The sequence below is a fragment of the Mesoplodon bidens genome, assembly GCF_964165515.1.
Source record: "Mesoplodon bidens genome assembly, chromosome: 1".
In the NCBI taxonomy this organism is placed as follows: Eukaryota; Metazoa; Chordata; class Mammalia; order Artiodactyla; family Ziphiidae; genus Mesoplodon; species Mesoplodon bidens.
Genome location: NC_138176.1, coordinates 14,071,934 through 14,091,085, shown reverse-complemented (window position 1 = coordinate 14,091,085; position 19,152 = coordinate 14,071,934).

Genomic DNA, 19,152 nt, shown 5'->3' with positions numbered 1-19,152 from the left:
AATTCTGAATTCATTTTTTTCTTTTTTTTTTCCTGAAACACTATGTACTGTGGATTCAGTCCTTCCTGCATTTCAGACAGTGCTGTTTTGTATCATCCAGTACTTTTTTCATTCAACACTTTTTCCATTCCAATTTTTGATTTCTCTCTATCAGGAGTACTAATTACCCTTGTGTTGGATTCTCTTAGCACTGATTTCTTTGTCTTTTTCATCTATGTTCTTTGTAATCATCCAGGTTTTCCCTCTTTGCCAGTAATTTGATTTTTCATATCTGTGATGTTCTTGCTGATATTCATTGTTATTTATTTTTAAATATTGTTGTTTGGTCCACACTTTATTTCCTTTGGTTTGCAATGACCATTTCCCTCTCATCCTGTTATTTTATCATCCCTTTCATCATTTTATTATGAAAGTTTCAAAGATACAGACAAGTTGAAAGAATTTCAAATGGACACCCATATGCCCACCACCCAGATTCTATAATTAAAATTTTACTCTATTTGCTATAGTCATATATCTGTTAATCAGTTCACCCCTTAATCCACCAACCTCTCATATTTTTGCCGTTTCAAAAGCAATTGTTGACATTGGTATAAGTCTTTCTAAATACTTCAACATGAATGTCGTCAAGTGGGGTTTAATATTTGTTTACAGTCATTTATTTTTCCCTTTGAGGTAAAATTTGCATATAATGAAGTACACAAATCTTAAGCATACCATTGCACCATTTGATGAGTTTTCCCCCAAAATGTATTGTGAAAATTTCCAAATACACAGCAAAGTTGAACGCCTTTTACAACAAACAATTATATATGTATTACCTAGATTCTTACATTGACATTTAATTATACTTGCTTTATCATACATGTCGGGGTAAACTGTATACACAATGAAATGCACAAATCTTAACTGCACATTTGATGAATTTTAACAGATACATTCACTGTGTACTCCAAACCACTATCAATATATAAAATATGACCTCATAAAATTCCCACATGCCCCTTCTCAGCCAGTCTCCACCCCTCCACCGAGGTAGGCACTGCTATAATTTTTTTCTTCCACAGGTTACTTCTGCTTGCTCTACAAGTTCATGTAAATGGAACCACATAGTATGTACTCTTTTGTGTAAGGTTTCTTTCTCTGAGCATACTGTCCTGAGATTCATCTTTAGTGTTGTTTGTCCGTTTTTTATTGTTTAGTAGTTTTCCATTGTATAAATGTACTATTATTTATTCATCCATTCTCTTGTTGATGGACAGCTGGCATGTTTCAGGTTTTGGCTACTATAAATAAAGCTGCTAGGAACACTCTTTTTGTAAACATATGCTTTCATTTCTCTTGGATAAATATCTAGGATTGGAATATGGGGTCATAGGGAAGGTGTACATTTAGTTTTATAAGACATTGCCAGAAACTTCTCCAAACTGTTGTATTGCCTTTCACTACCACCAGCAGTATTTGAAAGTTGTAGTCACTCCATATCCTTGGCATCATTTGGTGGCTCCGGACGTGCAGGCTCAGTGGCCGCGGCTCACGGGCCCAGCTGCTCCGCAGCATGTGGGATCTTCCCAGACCGGGGCACAAACCCGTGTCCCCTGCATCGGCAGGCGGACTCTCAATGACTGCGCCACCAGGGAAGCCCTTGAGCTTCTTTTAAAAAAATCGGATTCACGTTCTTATTATCTTTTTCTTTAGCTAAGGGACTTGTAAAGGATTTTCTTCTGTGGTTTCATTAATGTTTCTTTCATGATACATTCATGTCTGTCTTTTGGTGGCTGTGTTTCTTTTCCCCTTTGGGAAGAATGACCATAAACTGGATGTTCCTAGTTGCCTAGTTGCTATACCATTACTTTTTATTTGGCTTATGTTGAATAGTTCTCTTTAGACATTTGTTTTGCTCTCCTGGAGTGTGGTTGGCTTCTTGACTTTCTTTCCATTGCACTTGAAGATGGTTTGATTTTTCCCCCTAGGCTACATTATTTTTTTAAGTCAGGTTTATTGAGGTATGATATGCATCCAATAAAATTCATCCTTTTCCAAGCATACAGTTCTATGAATATTGGCAAATATATGCAGTTGTATAAGTGCCGTCACAATCAAGAGATATGCTGTTTCCATCACCTCACCAAGTTCCCTTGTTCCTTTGTAGTCAGTTCTCTCCCCCCCCTCCCCTCTGTCCCCTGGCCCCAACCCCTGGCAACCACTGATGGGTTTCCTGTCCTTATAATTTTGCCTTTCCTAGAATGTCATATAAATAGAATCATACAGTACGTAACCTTTTGGGTATGGCCTCTTTCACTTAGCATAATGCTTTTAAGATTCATCCATGTTTTTGCAGGAATCAATAGTCTTTACTTTCTATTGCTTTATTCCTATTATTTATTTATTTATTACTCAACTTTTTATTGAGCATTTTTCCACTCTACAGATGTACCACACCTTGTTTATCCACTCACTAGTTAACGAATATTTGAGTTATTTCCAATTCTAGGTGATCGTAAATAAAACTTCTATAAATCTGCACAAATTCTTTTCACTGGGTATTCATATCCTTTGCTACATTTTAAGGAATGGTGTTTCATATCTTCGTCACACGTTTTTATCCTGATGAACTCCAGTAAAGAGGCGTCTGAGTTAGACTCCCGACTCCCGCTTCTGAAAATTCGCTAAATACCCTCTCTTGGTCTCACCACACCCAATCGGGGGTGTGTACACTATTCCCACTCTTGGTTTTGGATTATTTCCTACAGTTGCCTGTCAGAGAAAGTCAGGACCCTGATTACAGCCCCATTTTTCCTGTTTTTTTTTTTTTTTCTTTTTCCCCCAACAGCATTTTCTACTCTCTCCCAGTCAATGGAGGGAAAGCTGTGGATCCCCGTTTGGCTGGCTTCACTCCAGATCTGACATTGCTAGGGGGGGCTGCTGGCATACTGTTGCCCTCCTGTATTAGTCAGGGTTCTCCAGAGAAAGAGAACCAGTAGGAGACATATAATGTTTATATTTATATTTGTGTTTATTATAAGCTATTGGCTCATGTGATGATGGAGACTGAACAGTCCCATGACCTGCTGTCTGCAAGCTGAGACCAAGGAAGTAGATGGTGTGGTTCAAAGGCCTGAGAGCCGGAGAGCTGAGGCTGAAGATGCCTGTTCAAGTCTGAAGGCCTGAGCACCAGGAGTGCTGCTGAGCACAGGAGAAGATCACTGTCCCGGCTCAACCGGCACATGGAGGGTGAATCCAACCTTCCTCCCCCCTTTTCTGTATTTGGACCCTCAGTGGATGGGGTGATGTCCAGCCACATTGGGAAGGGCAATGCACTTGACTCAGTCTATTTATTCAATTGCTAACCTCTTCCGGAAACACCCTCACAGACGCACCCAGATATAACGTTGACCCGGATAGCTGGGCATCCTGTGATCCAGTCAGGTTGATACAGACAATTAACGTTCACAGCCCCAAAGGCTTTTGGGTGCGGGGAGGGTGGCGCTGGACACCTTCCTGCACTGGATCGTTCTGCTCTGCCCCTTAACTTTTTGTTTCTTTCCTTGGCTGACGCTTTTGAAGTTTAAGGCTTTGGGCTGAGCCTCTTTCCTTGAATACTGTTTCTTTCTTTCCCTTTTTAAAAAAAAATCAATTTCTTCAGCTATTAAGGGAGGGTGGTTCCATATGCTTCCATGAGACATCCTAAGTCAAAAATCTCTGCTTGCCATTACAAGTCGTGCAGACATTTTCAACTTGTGCTTTCTGTCCTAACTTTTCCTCTGGCCTTTTCCTACTGTCCTATTCTGATTTTCTTTCCTTCAGATTTCTTCTATTTTTAAATTTTATTGTGTTTTATGTTTACTTATAAGCTGTCTCAAATACTTTTTGGAATGAAGTGGGATATAAATACATCTAAAAGATTAAGAAAATATCAGGATCAGTCAAGGGTTGCCTAAGACCTGCAGGATCCAGCAGCTGTTGGTAAGTCAGTGTTTTGGATCTAGTGGTGACTTCTCTGAAGGAAGCAGTTTCATGTTATGGCAGTTAAGACTTCATTGATAGGAGTCACAAACTCAAATGCCTCTGGGGCCAGGCAGGTCCTATCAATTAGTGAAACAGTGGTGTAAGGCAATAGGGAGCAGTGGGGACTGTAGCAAACCATAGAGCACCTGTCCTATCTAATGATGGCTGCCATAGGCAAGCATGTGGGCTAATCTTGCCAGAGCTTTTAGAGGGACCAGATATAAGACAACCAGGCAGGCACTAGTTTTGAACACCCACTACTACCTTTTGTCATGAAAGCCTACCTTCAGATGGAACCTTCAGATGGAATCTTCGATGTACTTACTCCAGTAAGTACAGGAGTAAAGGTCAGCTGGCTTAGTGGATTTGAATGGGGCCCCCTGAAGCAGAGAACTCCAGAGGCCCCCTCCTTAAAGGTCACGTGACTCTGAGGAACAGTTTGGAACACCTCAGACTAGATCACAGGCAAGGTCTTCCTGCTCTGATCTCCTCTTGTGTCTCTGTGTCTCTGTGCCTCTGGGAATTGTCACTAGCTTCCCAGCCCTGGACACGGTGGCTTTGCACATTATAGATTGCCCCTGAATTAACTTTTGGGCATGTGTGTGCTTTGCAAATTTGGAAATTATTTTCAAAGAATGTGGTTTTGTCTCATGGACAAAACACAGAGTGTGTGTGTGTGTGTGTCCATGTGTGTGAATATGTGTGTCTGTGTGTATGTGAGTCTGAGGATGAGAGCACATCTGCTTCTCTTCTTATAGTTCCGTGAAGACCAAGTTGATCTTGTAGGGAATGTCTTGAGTTAGTGATATTCTAGACAGAGGTCAACAAACTACCACCTATGGGCCAAATTCAGCCTGTAGCCGTAGTACAGTGTGTGAGCTGAGAATGGTTTCTACATTTTTAAAGGTTGTTAAAACAAAACATGCTACAGCGACTGCATGTGTCCAACAAAGTCTAAAATATTTACTCTCCGGCTTGTTACTGAAAAAGTTTGCCAAGCCCTGTTCTGAAATATCTTGCATATTCTCATTTGGTCTCAACCAACCAGTCATAAGTCTTTAAATAAGCATCCACTATAGGAGCTGTATCAGCAGGCTGCTTTTTTCTGCTCTGAGCAGGCTGCTACCATGCGCTTGCTCACTGCTTCTCCTCCTGACCAGAGTGCTGTTCCCCAGACAGGGGAAGGCAGCCCGGGACTTGACCAGCCTGGAGAACAGGGGCTGCAGCCCTGCAAAGACTGTGGCCAGGCTCAGCGGTTCACGTGTCCCTCTCCAGGCCTGGTCCCCTAAGAGCTGTATTCCCCAAGGGGCCAACCTGCTACCAGATCCATGTTTGGGGATCTGCTGGCTTCCAGCAGCCCGGGTGGCAGCCATATGGTCCCTTTGCCTGAGCAGTTCTCCAGGGCAGTGAAGGCTTGGCTTAACTTTTGAACTCAGGTGGTATAGTCTTCTCTGAGCCCAGGTGGGTCCCACTGACACTCTTTGGGCCACGTAAGAGGGCTCTGCTCTTGCAGGGGCCCCATGGCTGTTGCTTCCACTTCTGAAGCTCTGGGAGGCACTCTTGGAAGCCAGCCGTCCAGCCCGTGGGCCCCTATGTGTGCCTCGCAGATGCTGGCTCCAGCTGTTACTCATGGTGTCTGAGGGCACAGTTCCCTCCCAAAGTCCAGAGGAAGACATTCACATTATAGTCAGTGGGCAAAATTCTGCCCTGGTCAGCTGTTCTTGGGGGCTCCTGTGGACCCACCCTTGGGCTGAAAAGGGGTGCAGTGCACTGAGACTCAGCACATCCCCATTCAAATATGGCTTCAGCCCCAACTCCCACCGTGATCTTGGCAAGTTACAGTCCTCCTATGGGACTCAGTTTCCCCATTTGGAAAAGGGAAAGGATGGGCTAGATCTCTGCTTTTCAAACTGGGATCCCCCAACCAGTGGACAAAGCTTCTAAGAGATTTTTAAAAATATTCTACTTTTATTTTATTGATAATTATTAAAAAATTGTTGTAAATATTTTCTGGCTCATCTGCCTTTTCACCTTATACCTGGACATGGCCATAAAATTTTAGTGCCTAACTTTTAATTGTGTTCAAGAGGACATCGGGTCAATCAGAACGATGTACTTTAATTCTCATGGGCTAATGAGAGAAAGAGCAGATGTGATTGAGTATTTGTATCCACCGAAGACCCATGATGTCATGGCTTTCTGTGTCAATGAATGTTTTTGCAATAGTTAGAAGAGAAAAACTGTCTAGGAGGATGGAGTCATCACATAACACTTTTTAAGATCAGTCTTACCAAATGCAAACAAATCTGTACACTATCTGCCCATCCATGCTGTGAGCAGCAATGCCTCTTCAGCAAAAACATCATTGGCTGCATTATTTTAATGCTCTTCATTTTAATTTTAATGTCTCTGTCATTTTGTTGGCATTTAATCCAAGAATGCTTTTTGGTTTTCTAGTTGTGTAAGCGCTGAAAGCCTAAGACAGTTATACCTAACAATCTGTGTGTGTGTGTGTGTGTGTGTGTGTATTTAATACTACTATGATAAAAATAATTTAAGTCAAAGTTGGGGTCCTGTGGACATTTTTTTCCCTTTCAAAATGACATTCACTTTACCCAAGAATCAATGGGTTAACAAAGGGGCTGTGGACAGTGTCTGTAAAGGACCAGAGAGTAAATATTTAGAATTTGTGAGTCATAGTATCTCTGATGCAACTTCTCAGCTCTGAAGTTGCTGGGCACAAGCTGTCATAGGTAATACGTAAACACATGGGCATGGCTGTCTTCCAATAAAACTTTATTTACAAAAGCAGGCAGTGAGATGGATTTGGGCCTCAGGCCATAGTTTGTCGACCCCTGGTCTACAAGATGGCCGAGGCATCTTTCTTCTCAGATACTTACTTGACAAAGTAGTCTTACTGAGGAGATGGGTTTTCTCTGGTTTCTCAAAAGACCCTCCTCTTTTCTGCTGTATAAATTCCCCGGGGCGCTCAAAGAAGAGTTGCTGAAAGCCCAAGTGAGGAAGTAAGGTTCTCCCTCAACGCTGGAAGTTTCCTTGCTTTGGCTGTGGTTTCCGGCTTAGTCCTGGACCCGGAGTCAGGTGAGATTCCCTGTGTCTCTCCAGGTGACTGCCTCAGCACCTTCGTGGGGGCAGTGGTCCCCACTCCCTGGCACACACACCTTGCCAACATTTGGAGGCTGTTATCGAAATAATCCTGTAGCCCAGCCTTATGAAGCTGGGCCCTTTTATCTGTCTTTATAAATCACCCTCTCCCTCCACTTAATCCTGCCTGGCCCGCTCCTCCGAACTTGCTCCAATCGGGCTCTGGTAACTGGTTCTGAGCACTGCTGGCTGCAGGCAGCCAGGTGCGGCCTCGCCGAGGCTTCGGGGGAAAGGGAGGAGCCTCTATTTCATCTGCCGGGGATGGGGCTCTAGCTGCAAATCCTCACACCTTTTCTCTGCTCCTCTTGCTGAATGGAGCCCAAGCAGGTTATTTATTCAACATTCACTCAACTTTCATTTACTGAGCTCCCCATTAAGTGCCAGACAGTGTGCCAGGCACCGAGGGCACAGCAGTAAAGATGATGGCGGTGCCACACCATCTTGGGACTAACAAGGAATGGATGGGCAAAGGCACAAATGCTTACATATTTTCAAAGTGCTATGGAAGAAACCAACAGGGTTGAATTGGACAATGGGGCAGTAGAGAGTACAGGGACATCTGTCCAGATAGAGTGGTTGAGAAGGTCCTCCAAGGAGGTGACATTTATACCTAGGCCTAAAAGATGCAAAGCAGCCAACCAGGAGACCAGTGGAGGGAGGAACATCCCATACAGAGGAATAGCATGTGCAAAGGTCCTGTGGTGGGGAAGGGCTTCGGAGCTTTATTGTGTGAGGAACAGAGAGAAGAGTATCTGCTCAGAGATTCCTGCCTAGTGGTTCTCAGGGCTGTTAGGGAAGATGGGCTTAGTAGAGCCCTAGTCAGTGCAGGAAGTACATACACATGCAGAGGTGAATACATGTGAATACTCTTCACATAAAAGCCTAATAATCACACAATGAGCTTAATAATCATTATCATAATAGCTTCTGCTTAATGGCAAGGACCATATGCTCGACACTTCATTAGATTTATTACATTTAATATTCGGGGCAATCCTTTGAAAGCATTATGCTCTCTCTTGCATTTTAAAGATGAAGAAACTGAGGTTCAGAGAAGTTAAGTAATTTACCCAATGTCACACAGCTAATAAGGGATAAAACTGGGATTCTAATCCAGAGCAGCTGGATTCAGAAGTCCCTGTTTTATTATCACTTTGAGTCAAAATTATTCTATTACATTTGGAAATAAATTAAGTCTCAGTTTGTTCATTCACACCCTATGCAAGATGCAGGCAATATAGAGGTAAAAAGACACAATAGTGCTCTTGAGAGCTCATTGTTAATGGAGGAAACATGAAGAGGCAACTACAACGCAATGTAGTGTGTGCTATGCCGGGGTCAGTGCAGGGGCTGTGGATGGAGTGGGAATGAGAGGTAAAGGAAGGCTCCCTAGAGCTGAGTCTTGAATGGGAAAAGTGGGATTTGGAAAGGTGTTTGAGGCAGAGGGAAGAGCAAGCACAAAGGCTCAGAGGCATAAAAGCATCTGCTGTGCTCAGCTGTGGTCTTTATGTCATTTGGCCTGGCTGGAGCCCTGGGTGTGGAGAGGTGATGAGGACATACCTGGAGTGTGGGTTATGTGCACCAGGTTGTGAAGGGCTGTGTTCTGAGGCCAAGTTTATCCGGAGTGTTGTTTGGGTGCACCAGGTTGTGAAGGGCTGTGTTCTGAGGCCAAGTTTATCCGGAGTGTTGTTTGGGTGCACCAGGTTGTGAGGGTTGTGTTCTGAGGCCAAGTTTATCCGGAGTGTTGGTTGGGTGCACCAGGTTGTGAGGGTTGTGTTCTAAGGCCAAGTTTATCCGGAGTGCTGTTTGGGTGCACCAGGTTGTGAGGGTTGTGGTCTGAGGCCAAGTTTATCCTGCGGTGATTCTGAAGAAAACCACTGAGGGTATTAAGTAGGTAAGGCTGGGGCCAGACTGCCTGGGACCCCAGCCCTGCTGTTCACTCCTGTGTGGTCTCAACATGTGGTTTAACCACAGTGTGCCTCAGTTTTCTCATCTGGAAAATTGGGATAGCCATAGCGCTTCCTTGACAGAGCTGCTGGGAGGCCTAAATGAGTTAATTCAGGCAAAAGACTTGGGACAGGGCTGGGTACAAAGTCAGCACTGAAAAGCATTAGCTGTTGTCATCACCATCATCATCACCATCATTGCCACCATATCGTTTGACGGATCATGAACGCACCCACCATGCAGCTCTGTGGATGCTGCCCTGGAGGAGGTCTCGCCAGAGATTGGAACACCAGTTAGGGGCATGGATACCAGTGCAGGGGGGCTGTGAAAGGAGTGGGACTGGGACACTGGGCATGGCAAGGGATGAACTATCTGGGAGATGAGCAGGATGTGGAGGTGACAAAACCTGAGAAGCAGCTGGGAGCCTGGCGAAGGGTTGGCGAGGAGAGACTAGGACTAGGCCAAGGGTTTGGGGCTTGGAGGTCTGTGGAGAAGGTCCTACCGGTCCCCAGACTGAGGGTGTATGGGGCGGGGAACTGAGGAAGGTGGTGAGTTCAGTTCTGAGTAGGTGACTTGTGAGGGGTCCCGGGGACATCCATGGGCACATGTCCTTGGATGTGTCTCCAAGGAAGTGAGGCAACCACACCAGATCTCTTGGTTGGTATGTGATAGCCCAGGAGTCCAGTCCAGTCTTCCTGCTGCCCCGGGATGCCTGGGATGGACTCCCAGATTCCCCACCCCCTGTTTTTCCTGGTACCACCTTCCTGTAGGCCGGTGATGTCTGCAGAGAGGCCCGGGCACAGCCTCCGGTTGTTACTGGACACCTCAAGCAGAACTTGGTCCTTGCCTCCACAGAGAGGACCACATTGCTGGGAGAATGAAGAGGACCCTGCCTTGCCCTCCCTCTGGCTGTGTTCTCAGGGTGGGAAGGCAGACATCTCAGACGCTCACATGGCCCCGAGTGCCCCCATGCTGGCTCCTAGCCCCGCCTCTAGTCACAGCTGGGGTCCTGGCCTCTGAGAAAGGGGAGCACCCTCAGCAGAAAGGAGGGCAATTCCACAGCACCTGGAAGGGCCTCTTCCAGCTGATGGGCTGGAAGGGCCATTCCACAGGGAGGGAGAGAAGGGGATCTGTAAGGCCAGTGAGTGCAAATGGGGATGAGGGCAGGGATGGGAGGGGAGTAGGGTCCCAGGCTCTGAGGGTTGTTTTTAAAAGGCTGGATCTTGGAGGCTCAAGGACCCACGGATGTCTCCGTGTCCCACGTCCTCTGCCTCTCTCTTGATAGACTCCAAATGCATCTGGGACAGTCCAAGAGAGTGACTGGGGGCTGAGAACAGTCAGAGCTGAAGAGGGTGGGGGAGAGGGGCCACTTATTACTCACACCTTCTATGTGCTCAGCGCTTTACATACAGCATCTCATTTGCTGTAAGGTAGCTGCTCTTATGGCTCTTTTATAGATGAGGAAGGAGTCTCAGAGAGTTTAAGTAACTGGCCTAAAGTCACACAGCTGATTAGAGGTAGAAGGTGGCCTGTCTGACTTCAAAGTCTGTTCTTTTTCCACTTCACTGTTTTAGTTTTCCCACTTCATCTGCTGCTTTCCCCAGTGGCTAATCTCTCCACCGGACTCCTGTGATTCCCGGGCCTGACACAGAGTAGATGCTTATTTGTACATACAACACTGTACTTCCTGTTTCCTGTACACAGCTGTGTTTCTGACGGTGGCCGAAAACTGGTCCTTTAACACAGCTTTGCCAGGTGCCCGGCTTAGCGGGAGAAACTCGAGTATGGGGATTACAACTAGTATTATTTTAAATTTGAACCCCCAGATGGCTGAGTCAATGGGGCTGGACACCATCAATGTCTCCCTCTCCTGGGCTTAAAAATGGGGAAGAGATGCTATTGTCTGTGTAGATTCGAATCCACTAGGAACTTGCCAGAAAATGTCCTGTCATGGAGCAGCCCAGAGAGGCCGTGTGTCCTGGTGGCCTTGGTTGGGAGGAGCGAGTCCTCCCCGCTCAGCCTCCCGCTGCCGGGTCTCCAGCTCAGTCCCAGTGCAAGGAACCGGGGCCCCAGGAGGGCCAGGAGCTGAGCTGCAAATGTCCGGCCCGGCCTAGCCTCTCTCAGCACATGTGATGCATTAGGCCCCAACGGCTCCCTAGGGATTCTATTCCCATCAACTCCTCCGCAGCAGTTCGGAGGTGGTGGGAAGATCAAAATGAGCACATTTGTGGATCATGTGCTGAAGGCTTGTTGGATTTGGGCCGTCTCGGCTGGGGTGTGGGGAAGGAGGTGACACTTGAGGCCCGAGTGAGGAGAGGGTTGAGCCCAGGCAGAGCGGGGCTGGCAGAGGCCCAGCCAGGGGCAGTGACCGAGCTGCAGTCAGTAGTCTGGCAGCCGAGCGTCCACTCTCCCAGACCCGAGTGAGGCCTGGATGCAGCTGCCCGGGCCCTTCTTCTGGGCCAGGTCCTGGCTCCCCGTGTGTCAGGCTGTGGATCTGCTCCTGGGGAGGAGGGAGCCTGGTGGGCTGCAGCAGCCGGAGCAAGCACAATGGGGACCCGGGAACAAGCTGCAGAATCTCTGGGGTGGGGTGGGACACAAACGACTTTCCCCACCCTGGATTCCATCCTGCCTGGGAGGCAGCCCTGCCGTCCCTGGGGATGGAGACCACAGGACCTCAAGAGACATCACAGCCCAGAGCTTTAGCTCATGCCTGACCCCAGCCTGAGGCTAGGCAGAGTTTTTCTGTGGGTGATTAGTTCTTTTAATCACTTATTCATTGATTTCAAAAATTATTAAAAGACTATTCTATGCTAAGTGTGAGGAACGAGCCAAGTAAGTTTCAATTCCAGCCCTTGAGAAAAGATTGATGCCTATGTAGGTATGAAATAATGAGCTAGTTATAGCATTCCTTTGTGTTAGGCAATTTTGGGTCATCCCCCAGTTCAAGAACTCCACCCCCATAGCAGTCAATATCCCCTGCAAAATGCAGTCAAGTTCACTGGACCCCTTCTGATCCTTAGTGAGTCTATAAGTGTGGTGCTAAATGCATTTTGAGATGTGAATCCCTGCAATCCTCCTCTGGGTTTCCATCCCAGCGCAGCAAGGCAACCCCAGAATCTCCAGCTCCAGGACAGGACCAGGAACCCCGAACACTGGCTGAGCTGAGATGTGGGTGCTGGGCCGTAGGCTAGGTGCACACCTGTAAAGCTGTACTTTTCCCACTCCAGCCATAGGTCATGGGGAAAAATGAATATAGGTGAGCTTCCCAGACCACTTGCTAACAGCTCCGAACAACTGCCATAAAAGCCCCGGATGTCTGGCTCACTCTAAAGGGGTCGGCCTAGTTTTCTGTTGCATCTTTGCCCCTGGGCCCATGCGTGTATGCCAGCTCTAGTATACTTCTTTCTCTTAAGTGCCACATCCTCTCCTGGACCAGGAGGATTTCACCCTTGAAGGGAGCTCTGGCCAGACAGGTGTCCCAGGAGAGCCTGGCTTGGTGGGGTCCTTCATGGGCCTTGGTCTCCTGGCTTCTGGGCTTGAGGAGGCTGTGTCTGTACAGCTTTGATGGGAGCCCGTCCCATGATGGCCATGGCCTTGGGATCTGTCCAAGTAGCCCCTTCCCTCTACTCGACCAGGGGAGGCAGGAACAGGAGGGCCAGGCTGAGCCCTAGAGTCGACACATGTCCACTTGCTGGCAGGTCACCAGCCCCTTCAGCTGGGATGATGATCCACGGGAAGACCCAGAGGGACATGTATACTGAAAGAAGGTTGAGCTCACCTCCTTGGACAGGGTGAGCTTCATGAAACCCACCAGTGAGGCCCACCCTTGGAGGAGCAGCTGAGGTCCTCTCTCAGCAAACCAGCCCCATTCGGACACCAGGATGGCTCACTCAGAGGGGCTGCCCTGGCTGTGACTACCTGCTTGCACCTTTCCCCAAAGCAAATGCCAGGATTGTTAGAATGCTCATTTACATTTCATTTGGAAGTGTCAGGCTGGCTGTTAATGAACAGAGCAGTTCTATCCTTGAATCCAGAGTTTTCAGGGCAGCCCTCAGCCAAAATTCTCCAGCCACCACCTCAGTGGACCTACCTCCCGTCCCAAATCAGAGCCCAGAACCATCTGAACCAAACTATAGCCTCCACTGATGGAGCCCCACTGTGTGTCAGCTTCAGACCACGCTCTTTGTCCATGATTTGGCCCATTCTCAGCAAAATCTGAAAAGTAGGTATCATTATCTCCGTTTTACACAAGAGGAAACCAAGGCCCAGAGAGATTAAGTGACTTAACCAAGGCCACACAGCTAGGAAACGGCAGTGTTGGGTTGCAAACCTAAGTCAGCCTGCCTCCAGTGTTCGCGTTCTCTTCATTTCAGGAAGCTGACTCCTGTCTACTCAGGTGAAGGGAACTCAGGTGTGATACTTACCTGCATCACAGGATCTTAGTGTGGGCTCTTGAAGATGAAATGCAAGAGAGAGTAAGTGAGGGTGAGAGAGAGAGAGACACTGTATGTAATGGGGTGTGTGTGTGTGTGTGTGTTTAGGAGGAGTTTACACAGCTTTCATCAACTTCGTAATGTCCCCCAAATCACAGAGCTCAACGTTGGGGTTTCTCTGTCCACTACAAGGTACTGTGTGACATTCTCAAGGTGTCCACAGCTTAAGTGAGCTCCTGTGTCAGAACACAGGCAGAGGCCAACGTTATTCTGTGGAAGCACGGAGACCTCTGATGTGCCCCTTCTAGATGGAAAATGGCACACTGCGTCTTCCAGTCTGGTACTTAGGGCGTGAACAGTTTGGAATCTTGTGGAACAGATACTGCCTGTGGCTTTATCTCAGAAACCGGAACCCTGGGGCTCAGAGGAGAGTAGGAAAATCCTGTTTGTTTCTCTGTATTCCTGGGGACCTGCAGCGACCTAGAAGGGCGCTGGCTCTGAAGAACAGTAGCTTGCTTCTCCCTCCCATCCTTGAAAGCTAGTTCTTCCTCAGGTTCGTAACAATTTGTGTTTTATCACATTTCCACATGCAAAATGTGTTTCGGCATTTTTCATTAGATTTTTAAGGCTCAGATTGACGAGGGCGAGGTGAGAGGCAGACACAGGGGTCTAAGAGACAAAAAGTTTAGTAATGAGTTAGAAATTTACAAAACACAAAAGCAAATATGGCTTCAATACATTATGTGACCCTTTAGAAGGCTGGAAATTACTCTTCAAAAATCATTCTGGCCTGACTTCAGAGTCTAATGGATGCTGGGATACCACAGATTGACTTTGAGAAGTGGGTTGGTATTGCAGGAATTTTTTAATTTCCTGTAACTCACAACAATTTTCTCCCAGTGAGGCTTTAGAATCACTCCTGCAATGGTGCATTGACTGCATTTGCTGAACTATCTGCTGCATGAACCAGCTCACGCAGAAAAAGAAAACCCAAGGAAGGAAGGACACAAGTGGGATTGCCTTCCCCCAAATCATTAAAAGTTTAGAAAAGACTTCCAGGTAAACAAAGGATCTGCCACTTAAGTTTATGTGTTTTAAAAAGTGAAGTAAAAATGGCATCACTTACACTTCTGAACTGAAAAGAATTTGGGAAAAGCAGATTATTATTAATTATTTTTAATAGCTTCTTAATTAGCCCTTCAAACAAGTTTTTCAAAATCCCCAAAAGTGTCTAATTTGCATGACGTGTTTTTACTTTTCTATGCATTTCATTAGCAGCACTTTTTTTTAAAACCTAATAGCAAGACTGTATTAGGCTTTCAGAAGATGGACTAAAAAAAAAAAAAAAGAACTCAAATTATTGCTCCAAAAAGTCTTGTGTTTCTTGTTCCATTTCAGTGGTGAATTGCCTGTATCTTAGGGCACTTATCAGAGCTTATCTGTCTTTCAGAAATCACTAAACAAATCCATGAGAGGGAAAACCTCTCTGGAAGATGGGCTGCTGGATGTGATCTGCTGGGGCAAGGATTTATTAGGCAGATGACCCCTTCTTTTTCCCAACAGCAAATCCATTACAATAATGGGCTCTGGAGCCATCAGCAGGTCAGGAGGAGCCCGATGTGTGGACACGGAGCAATCCGCACACGGTTGCTTTTTACAATGTGTGAAGCCAGGCAGAAAAGCGGCACATTTGATTGAGAACAGAGGCGAGCAGCCGAGAAACCAGCCTTCCCTTTCCTCCAGCTTCCGGGGGTGGGATTCAGGGCTGGGGAGCCGGAGAGATGACACTTGACAGCCGAGGGTATGGGGCTAAACAGAGGGTCTAGGACCCGGAAAGAGAGGAGGGGGAGCTAATTAACGCTTTGCCCTGCTTGCCCTGCATTCCCCCTTTCCCCACCCCTGCTGCCGACAGGACAACAACCAGAAGAATAAATAGCAACATTACCTAGCGCTTACCATGTGCTAGGCCTTGTCCTAAGTGCTTTACTTGACTTTTCTCTTTATCCTGGCAGCAAAATAAGACATTTTATTACTCCATTTAACAGATAACAGTAACTTCATAGCTAACTTTTACTGAACACTACGTGGCAGGATATGTACTATACATGTAATTAACTCAGTGAAACATCTCAACACCCACAGGGACTGGTGCTATTTTTGTGCCCATTTTACAGATGAGGAACGGAAGACACAGAGAAGTTAAGTAATTTGCCGTGGTCACACAGCTGGTGAACGGCAGAGATGAGATTTGAAGCCAGGTGGTAGGACACCATCTATGATCATCCTTCACGGCCCATCCTGGTTGCCTCTTTCCTCCCAGGAAGTCTTCCCATGGATCTGCATGTCTCTTCTTCTTTGGCCATATTTTATAGGGTGTGCTGTCCTCTGAGAGTATAAGCCCCAGGAGAGCAGTACCGTGTCCTTTTTCTTCTGTATTCTCAGCATCACCTAGCCCATTGCCTGACATGCAGCAGGTGCTCAAGACATCGTCATCCAATCCCTTGACCGTCTGAATAGAACAAAAAAGTGGAGGAAGGGTGAATTTGCCCTCTTGCTTGAGCAGGGAATCTGTCTTCTTTTAACCTTGGACATTGGCACTCCTAGTTCTTGGGCCTTTGGACTCAAATTGGGACTTAACCATCGGCCCCCCTGGTTCTCAGGCCTTTGGGTTTGGACTGGATCTAACGACTGCTTTTCTGGACCACCAGCTTGCACAGGGTAGATCATATAATTTCTTGGCCTCCATAATCATATGAGCCAGGTCCTATAATAAATCTCCTAAATATATATCTATATCTACCTATCTATGATCTATGTATCTATCATCGATCATTTTTCTATCTATCTAGCTAGCTAGCTATATCCTGTTGGCTTTGTTTCTCTGGAGAGCTCTGAAAAATACAGGGACCAATACTGCTTATTAGATTTCAAGGTTATTTGCCTTTTTTTCTTACCTACTAGTGGAAAATTCTCTTCCAGAGTCACACTCATTAGCACTCAGAGGCTGTCGTGGCAAAATCTTTCCAAAATAGCCCCAAGTATATTTGTGGGAGGAAAAGAAGCTAAGCCATGGACAAAAGTATTACAGCTCAGCACACAGGAAGAGTTTGAAATACGGGGCTGGCAGCCTCTTGCCTCTGTGCTGGGGCAAGGACAGGAAATTGCCAGGCCCCAGAGGGCTTGCGTAGATTTGAGGTTTCGTGGGAGAGCAGCAAGCAGAACGAAAAAGACTTGTGCCAAATCCATGTGGAAATTATGTGCCCACGGTTCATCTTTTCAACATACCTAGTTTCCGGCAACACGGAACTAATCAATGGTAGTAAAAGGCATGTAATTGGCACCTCTTTTATTATCAGACACATAAATCGAGAGGATCTTTCTCCACTTGGAACAGAGGCTTGATCAAAGCGGTGTGGGGCTCTGCTTTAGAGCAAGTCTTCTGTTTTCCTCTGGGCTCTCTCTTTGTTCACTTGATTCCACTACATGCACCTTTTGTTCACTCGCCCACTTTAATTCTTCCATCAACCTTTGAGGGAGATGTTAGTCCTGTTTCACAGGTGAAAAAACCGAGACATAGAAAACGTTATTCAAGAGAACTGAAGTCACAGTAAGCTGGGATTTGAATCTGGGACTTTCTGATGCAAGAACCCAGGGACCCTATGCTATGGCTCTTGCCTTCAGCCTGCCTGTCCTGCCCTTTCTTCAGGAGCAGGAAGGGATGCCGGAAACCTCTGGGTGGATCTGAAAGACGACACAAGATCCCCAAATAGCCTGCTCACCTGTGCACCTATCATGGGCCTGGCATTTTACACTAAGGAGATGCCTTTGGGTTAAAATACTGTCCACAGAAGTTTCTTGCTAAAAGATCCGATAGAACAGCTCTGGATTCTTCTAGAAGATGATAGTTAGAAGCCTGAAAAAGGGGGTAATAAAATCGACCTCATAGGATTAGCACAAATTCAATGAAAGGAAATACTGAATGTAAAACTCTGGCACGGGAGCAAAATCATCATCATCATCACCTGCAGCTCTACAAAGTTGTGGAGATTAAATACCGATTTCTGTTTCCATTTCATTTTAGCATGTTTATTGAGGGCTTTTGCCATGTGTCTGGCAAGAGGCTTTCACAGGCTGTCCTGTGTACTTCTCTCACTGAATCCTCCCAAGGAGAAAAGGTTGAAATCCAGACTCACAGTAGATACTCCCTAATTGCTTCCTTTTCCTGAAAACAGAGGGGCTGAGTTATGTGGACAGAGTTGAGGAAAGGCCCAGAGGGCGGGGCTCCCCAGAGGTGCTAAGGATGAGGTGGGGGAGCTCCACATTCTGAGTCTCTCTGGGACGGCAGGCTGGCTCGTAAGAAGGGCTGGTGGCCGTGGGGCTGGAGTCCGGCCAGGAGAATGAAGCAGGGTGCCTAAGACCCAGCAGGCTGAACTACGAGTGCTCAAAACACCGTGAGGTGACCCTGTGGGACTTGTAAGGGTGGCCTGTGCTGAGAGGAGGGGCTGCAAGTCCTTCCTGAATCTGGATGTAGATTGAGACTTTTTTTTTTTTTTTTTTTGCGGTACGCAGGCCTCTCACTGTTGTGGCCTCTCCCGCTGCGGAGCACAGGCTCCGGACGCGCAGGCTCAGCGGCCATGGCTCACGGGCCCAGTCGCTCCGCAGCATGTGGGATCTTCCCGGACCGGGGCACGAACCCGTGTCCCCTGCATCGGCAGGCGGACTCTCAACCATTGCGCCACCAGGGAAGCCCTGAGACTTTTAGTGTTCTCTTCTGTACGGCTCTTCTATCCTGAGCACGTGAGAGGGTTACATATCCTGGACCTCTGCTGCTTGGTGGGCTATGTTAATAGATTTAGCCAATGGATTATGGCTGGAAGTGATGCTTTTGTGTCTTCCCAGCTGAAACACTGAATGCTCAGCATGAGACCTGCTCTGTTCTTCCCCTGTCACAGCAACACCCCCAGAATCATGTTGAGATGGTAGCCTCATAGGAGGTGGAGAATGATTACGAACATCCTGTAATGCAACAGAACTCCCCTCCCTCCCCATTGGCTCACACTGGGCTTGTAGTATGAGCGATAAGTAAGCTTGTATTATTTCACATCATTAAGATTCAGGGTTGTTTGTGACAACATCTTAACCTGGCCAATCCTGACTGATACATTTTCTCCTTTTGGAAGTCACCCCGGTCTCCCCCACCACCTCCAAGAATTCATGGCTGGCCCTTCCTCTTCCTTACATCAGCTTAAAATTCCACAACCAGGTCTCCCAACCATTCCATAAAGTAAGTCCCTCCCTTATATGCTACCATGTCAACCTGTTGGTTCTTCCTTTTGTTTATTTATTTGTTTACCATCTTTCTCTCACATCGAACTGTAAATTCCATGAGGGCAGAGATCATGCTGTTTGCTCATGCCTTATGCCCAGTGCTTGGCATGATGCCTGAAAGAATGTTGCTGGTGAGGAAATGAGCTCAGAGAGGAGAAGTGACTTGCTTAGGGCCACACAGCAAGCAGGCTGCATGTCTCCACCCTCCCTAGGCTGATGCTCTTCCCATGTCTCAGTTCAATCTCCCAGGCCAATGGTCCAATTAGGAAAGATT